The sequence below is a fragment of the Mytilus galloprovincialis genome, chromosome 3, assembly GCF_965363235.1.
Source record: "Mytilus galloprovincialis chromosome 3, xbMytGall1.hap1.1, whole genome shotgun sequence".
Classification (NCBI taxonomy): domain Eukaryota; kingdom Metazoa; phylum Mollusca; class Bivalvia; order Mytilida; family Mytilidae; genus Mytilus; species Mytilus galloprovincialis.
In genome coordinates, this window is record NC_134840.1 from 97,244,393 (window position 1) to 97,250,920 (window position 6,528).

The 6,528-nt window shown below is 31.9% G+C and overlaps 1 protein-coding gene across 7 annotated transcripts in view; it reads right to left on the bottom strand.

The window, feature by feature from the left end:
- Positions 1 to 6,148, bottom strand: part of LOC143069489 (uncharacterized) — a 42,440-nt gene extending 36,292 nt beyond the window's left edge. For all 7 annotated transcript variants that reach the window (XM_076244164.1, XM_076244163.1, XM_076244162.1 and 4 more), the window contains exon 1: positions 6,069 to 6,148. The gene's annotated coding sequence lies outside the window, so the exon portion shown is untranslated. The remainder of the gene's footprint in view (positions 1 to 6,068) is intronic.
- Positions 6,149 to 6,528: the final 380 nt, after the last annotated feature.

The following is a 6,528-nucleotide window of genomic DNA, read 5'->3' on the forward strand; positions in this document are numbered from 1 at the left end:
CTAAAGAATAAGCAACACGAACCCCACCAAAAAACTAGGGGTGATTTCAGGTGCTCCAGAAGGGTAAGCAGATCCTGCTCCACATGTGGCATTTGCTATGTTACTTGCACATATGCTATTTTAAGCATTCATTACTAATGTGACAGTTACAAGTATAAATTTCCTGTCAAAACTATACCTTATCCTGACTTGTGCTGAAGAAGTCGACATGTATATCTTTGATTGCATACAATAGCCTACTGGTTACCTGAAATTTCGTATTACAAAATCATTTCCTTGTGATCTGATGCCTCCTTGTTTTAATCTTCTTTTTTATTATTACATACATCATGTATCATATTATTCAAAAGAACTTTCAAAAAGAGCTTTAATTTATATTCCTAAAGTTCATTTGATAGTGTTTTCCTTTACTGTCAGAACTATCAGAACTGTTGGATGTATTTCAGCTTTTTGTGGGGAAAGCCAAAGTACACGTGGAGAAGACTGTTAATCTTTAGCTTGAATGTATAGAAAGCTTTACAGCAAAGATAAGGAATTAAAATTAAAAAAAAAGATAAGGAACTGCTAAATGTTAAAGCAATTAATCAAATGGGTTGAATTTCATTATTTATTTGAGGCATAAACCTGCTTCTATGACCTACATTTGTAATTAGGCTAATATTACATGTATTTCATGTCAAGGTCATATCCACATGATCCAGATTATGACTTGGATTAACCTTGACCAAGGGTTGTGTTGAAGGCAGAACTCTGACCTATAATGGTTTACTTTTTACACATTATGACTTGGATAGAGAGTTGTCTCAGATTGGCGCTTATACCACATCTTCTTATATCTACTTATATAATTGTATTGGTTTAAGTCAAGGTGATGAATGCACACCTTTTGGTAAACAAAAACATCTTTATACATTTACTTTTTTTTCTCATAAAGATCAAATGTGTGAGTTGTAAAGCATATGTATAATATATATGTACATGTATTATTAAACAACATCAAGGTTAAGTCAATCTTTGACAGATGCACTCAATTATTCTAAAATCAAATGTGCACATTTAGCACATTTAAAGTGTGGGGTAAAGGTCAATGAGACATCAATCAACTTTGAAACCTACATTATTGAACCTTTTACTAAAATTAAAGAAAAACTTGTCTAATCTAGACATGCTCCAAAGTACCTGTATATCAACTTCAATTTGAACCTTCACAAAATATATATCAACTAAACACCTCTATAAACAGAGAAAACAATTCCAGTTCTACTAGGGATCAGTAACAATAATACTGGTTTCACTGTACGTGAATGGAAATTATTTATATAATCGCACAATAAAACAGCTGTAATTTACAAATAATTTAGAATCAAGAAAATATTGACAATTCAGCAGGCTAGCCACTACATGTTTATGTTACTTAGACCTGGCATATTCTACATCGTCAGTTTGTTTAGAAAGAATTGTATTCTGAAAAAGTATTTTTTTATCACAGGAAATTACTGATTTAAATCAATCTTTCATGTGTTGTTGCCAAATGATAATAAGTAGATGTGGAATAAATGCCATTGAGACCCAAAAAAATCACATACATTCAAAACCAAATAATCAAATCAATTACATGTAGTAATGATATTCAAACAATGCATTTGAGACAGATTGTTTGTTTGCACAATTCCTTTGATTCCAGATAAAGTCAGTAAAATCATGCAGTCTCAAAATAGGAAGGAAAAAATACCTACAGAATTTGAAAGGTATTCAGGCGCGGATCCAGAGGAGGGGTTCCGGGGGTTGGAACCCCCCCTTTTTTTTTGCCGATCAATGCATTTGAATGGGGACCTAAAGTTGGAACCCCCCCTTTGTCCTGGGTTAGGAACCCCCCCTTTTTAAAATGTCTGGATCCGCCCTTGGTATTCAAGTAAATTGTATACAGGATTGGGATGGCTTTTTAAAATATATTCACTCTGTTTATATATTACATTAATAATGATTTTAATTGTTTGAATATAATGGAACTAAATCTTTATCTTGTTTTGATAATTACTAAAATAACTGTTTTCACATTCTTTAAATTTCAGATTTTCTGAATGGTGGTCATCGTGGCAGCCATAATACATGTTATATTATATTGAAGTAAATGTTACCAAAAAAATATTTTAACACTTATCATGCTTATAATACTGAAATATGCATATTAGACCATATACCTATAAATTTCATTTTTTTTGTTTTTGTTTTGTTTTGGTGCCAAAATCAGAAAAGAATTTGTCAGAGGTATTTATATATACATGTATACACATGTACATGTACAATGTACCAAGTAATGAAATGAGATATTTTCTTTACCTCTATATTTTCATGCAAATACATACAGTGGCTGATCCATGAGGAGTAGAGGTTGTTAACCCCCGCCCATATTCAACATTTTTTATTTTTAAATTGTGTTTTTCATGATAAATATTCAGGTTCTTCGTATATTATCATTCAAATTATTATCTTTTATTATAAGGAATTATGCCTTTCCTTCCCCCCTCGTTTAAAATTCCTAGATGTTATCATCCATTTATGTCCCTGATACATGTGAATCTACCTATAATATAATGATAATGACGAAGAGAGTTATTAACGACCTTAACTGGCTATACAGCCCTTACATGGTCTGCCCTGACATGTGCCTTTTTGGGCAGTGCTTTGCTTTTGCGCCAATTGGCATTTCATTTGGGCAAAAAAAAAAGGTTTCCTTTAGTTTAAACATATGTATTTATAGTGGATTGGGAAACAAGTTTTGCAACTTATATTAATCCCTTTCCACTTTGCGGGTGCGAGTGCTGCCTTGTAGCGGCATTAGCCTGCTCTTTTTCGAAATCTACAAGGGTATCTTTAACATGCAAGAGATGTGGCTCTCTCTTAACACTGGTCAGCCATTTATCGTCCCCTTCCGATGGACTATCATCGTTTCCTCGAGACCATACTCGCAAATGGTGTCAAGGGAGAGCCGAAAATTCAGTTCCTGAAATTTTCATCCCAGACAGGAATCGAACCAGGAACCTTTGTGTTAGTAGTCCGATGCTCTAACCACTACACCACGGCTCTCACGGTTTCCTTTGAGCCACAAACCATATTTCATTTGTGCCAGTAATACAGGTAAATAGTATGTATATATAATAAATGATTTTTTTCATTAAACACTTTTAATAATAAAGACAGTTTTTGTTTACATAATAAAACATATTCCTCAAAAATCAGTCATCTTAAACCCATACAAATGTTAAAACTTCGTTAAAACACAGTTCTGTTAAGTACTAGAAATATATTTAAAAAGGAGTAAAAATTGCGATACATTTGTAAGCATAATACACTATAGTAAAGTTATAATTCTGTCCATATAAGTTGTCTCTGAACTGACAATGTCCATCTATACACCTCAAAAATGTAAATATTTTATAGTTCAAACCTCAGTTTTATATTAGAAATGAGTATGAACTATCATCAAGGAGAAATACTGTAGAAACAAATCTCATTCACTATACAGAAATGAAGATTTAACTTTTCTGTTACATGTTACCTGTATTACTTGTGAAATGGCGCAAATGAAATATAATCATTTGGGGCAAATGAAAGATTGGATTTTTTAAAAATTGGCGCAAATGCAATGAGCCCCTTTTTGGGCTATGAATAATTCAATTATATTAATTTAATATAAAATTTCATTGTAATATATATATATAATTTCATTTATACATACAGCATCATAAATCAATCAGCATCCCAACCTATAAATGATTCTGTACATATATCTGAACTAATGGGCCATGGATTGTACATGTCCATTGATGAATTTATAGCCCTAAGGTCAACACGTCTAGTCATGATTGGACAGTATCCAAACATACCTGTACATAGGTATAATACATGTTTCATGAACCTCTGCCAAAATATTTTAATTTATTAAAATTATGTAAATTTTAGATGTAGTTTGGTGTTACTTATCATTCATGTTTTCAAATATCAAACCTGTAAATGTACAATGAATATTTTTTTATTTATAATACATGTATACAAACTAAACAAAGACTTAGGGTGTTTGCTCATTTTTTCATCTCTCTTTTTTTCATTTTCAAAGATGCCATTTGATTGTTTTGCAAGTGACAAATCAAACATTGATATTTAGTGTATAATTTTTTTAAGGTTCAAATTTTGCTCGTTCTACATCAAATTTTTTTCTGTTCCCTGATTCTCATAAAATCAATATATATATGAGAGATTACATTTACTATTTATTCTTATAATAAAAATTTTGAAAAAAGAGCTATCGCTGAATTTTCAATTATACAATACATATAGATGTTTTCCATGCTGTTAGATCAGTGTTCCTAAAGTTATGAATTTCTAATTATAAGAACCATTGAAGACAAATTATTTGATGTATACCCGGTAACACCCCATCCTTTCTCCAGAAAGTATCACAAAAACTTTCTAAGATTACAATTTATGGGCCGGGGCTTGTAGAAATAAAATAGTATAAAGTTTTTGCATTCATCAATTTCATTTTGAGCATGATAAATGGCAAATGTGTGTATTCACTGTATAGTGCTTGCTACAAAAATTTAAAGTTTGAATTGCTGAAAAGATTAACCATGAAAACATATTGATACATTTGATGATCCACAGATATCATTATGATAGAGTGAAATAAACTCCTACTTATGTATGTTTCTTTATAAAGTTCTATAAATAGGGATTATTATCTTTCCTATAGATAGTAACATTCTTTATGGGAAGAAAGACTTCCCTAGGACACGTGTGTATTTCCTTAAAGTATCAAGCTGTGAAAAAAAACAATGCATAAACATTGTTAATCATGTTAATGTCAAACTATAAAAATACAAGTTGTTTAGTCTCTAAGAAAGCTTGTAAAATTTGGCATTTGCGGTTCTATATATAAGAAAGAAGATGTAGTATGATTGCCAATGAGACAACTCTCCACAAGAGACCAAAATGATATAGAAATTAACAACTATAGGTCACCGTAGCCTTCAACAATGAGCAAAGCCCATACTGCATAGTCAGCTATAAAAAGGCTTCAATATGACAATGCCTGGGATGCAATTTGTGTACTGAAGTATTATATTATGGTATATATTCCTGTAGAATACCTGTAGAATCTTTTAGGGGCCTCAAGTGTAAGGAAATTCAATCCTTTTTAAACCCACCCAAATTTGTACTTGTTCTAAAAACTTGACTATATCATGCCAATCCACTGAATACAGCATTTTAACCACTACAATTTGACTTGATAAATATAAACATTATAAGTTATAGCCATAGAGGGTACTGTAAGTAAATCACCTATGGATTTTATTCACGCCCTATGGTCCGTTGAGGGTCAGTAGCAAACGGTATAACAAATTTATTGCTAGCTAGACTTTTTCTGCTGCATTTGTAGACAAATAAACATTGAAAATAACAACTTCAATAGATGACGCCACCTTTAGTAGAAGACGTGACGTCATGAACCCCCTATGAAATTTACTACCCCCCTACAGATCCATTGGGGGTCACCAAGTGATGGTGTTTAACCAATCACAACTTGATAATTTACCTGCTGTGCGAGAAATCATAATATTAAAATTCAAACCACAGGAGTAAGTTACTATTTGCCGTGTTAACTATCCATGGGAAGTCCTTCTAACAAACCCCCTGTGCTAAATCTTTTGAAATAAATCAAATTTAACAGTTCATTGTTTACATTGTTAATTTAATCAATTACTGTTGAAAAAAAGGCAACATACCAAAGCAAAGTTATAATTTGAATGTGAAAAATCATCCATGCCTTAGCCTAGACTATACCTCATTACCTGAGTGTAATACGCATGTAGTGATGTACTGACAACTTCAGTATAAATTTTGGGAAATACACACAAGCTATTTGAAGGCAAAATGCAGTTGATTTTGGTGTTAAATGCAGCATTAGACAGCTGTAGTCTAAAACTGTATACATTAATGCAAGCAAACCTGCATTTCTTTTTAAATATGCGATTAATACGGAAAATTCTTAACATTTTTTTACTTACGAAAATTAGCCTGCCAAATCCTCTGACAGCCCAGGCACTTCTACCTTCACGTTGGAGAGCTCACGTGCCAATTAAGGTAAAGATAGGAAAGTGTCTGATGCGGGAAAATTTAAATATGTTTTATGCTACATAGGAATGAGGATAGATCTTTTTGTCATATTACGACGCACACGAAGAGCAGAATAATTAATAGTTATACAAATGATGATAGAATCTATAAGATAAGATAAGATAAAATAAATTTTATTTTCCAAATTAGGTCCCCAGGGGGGCATACGTAAGTATATATATGTAAGTAAGTATTGTAAGTAAGTAAATTATATTTTGAGTTGGCAATTATATACACAATAATAGACAAAACATGAGCTCTGGTGAGCTCTTTAACCGACATATCCATATATGTTATGTGTATTATACACATAACATATATGGGCGTTTTTCTATAAAAACGTGCTTTCTT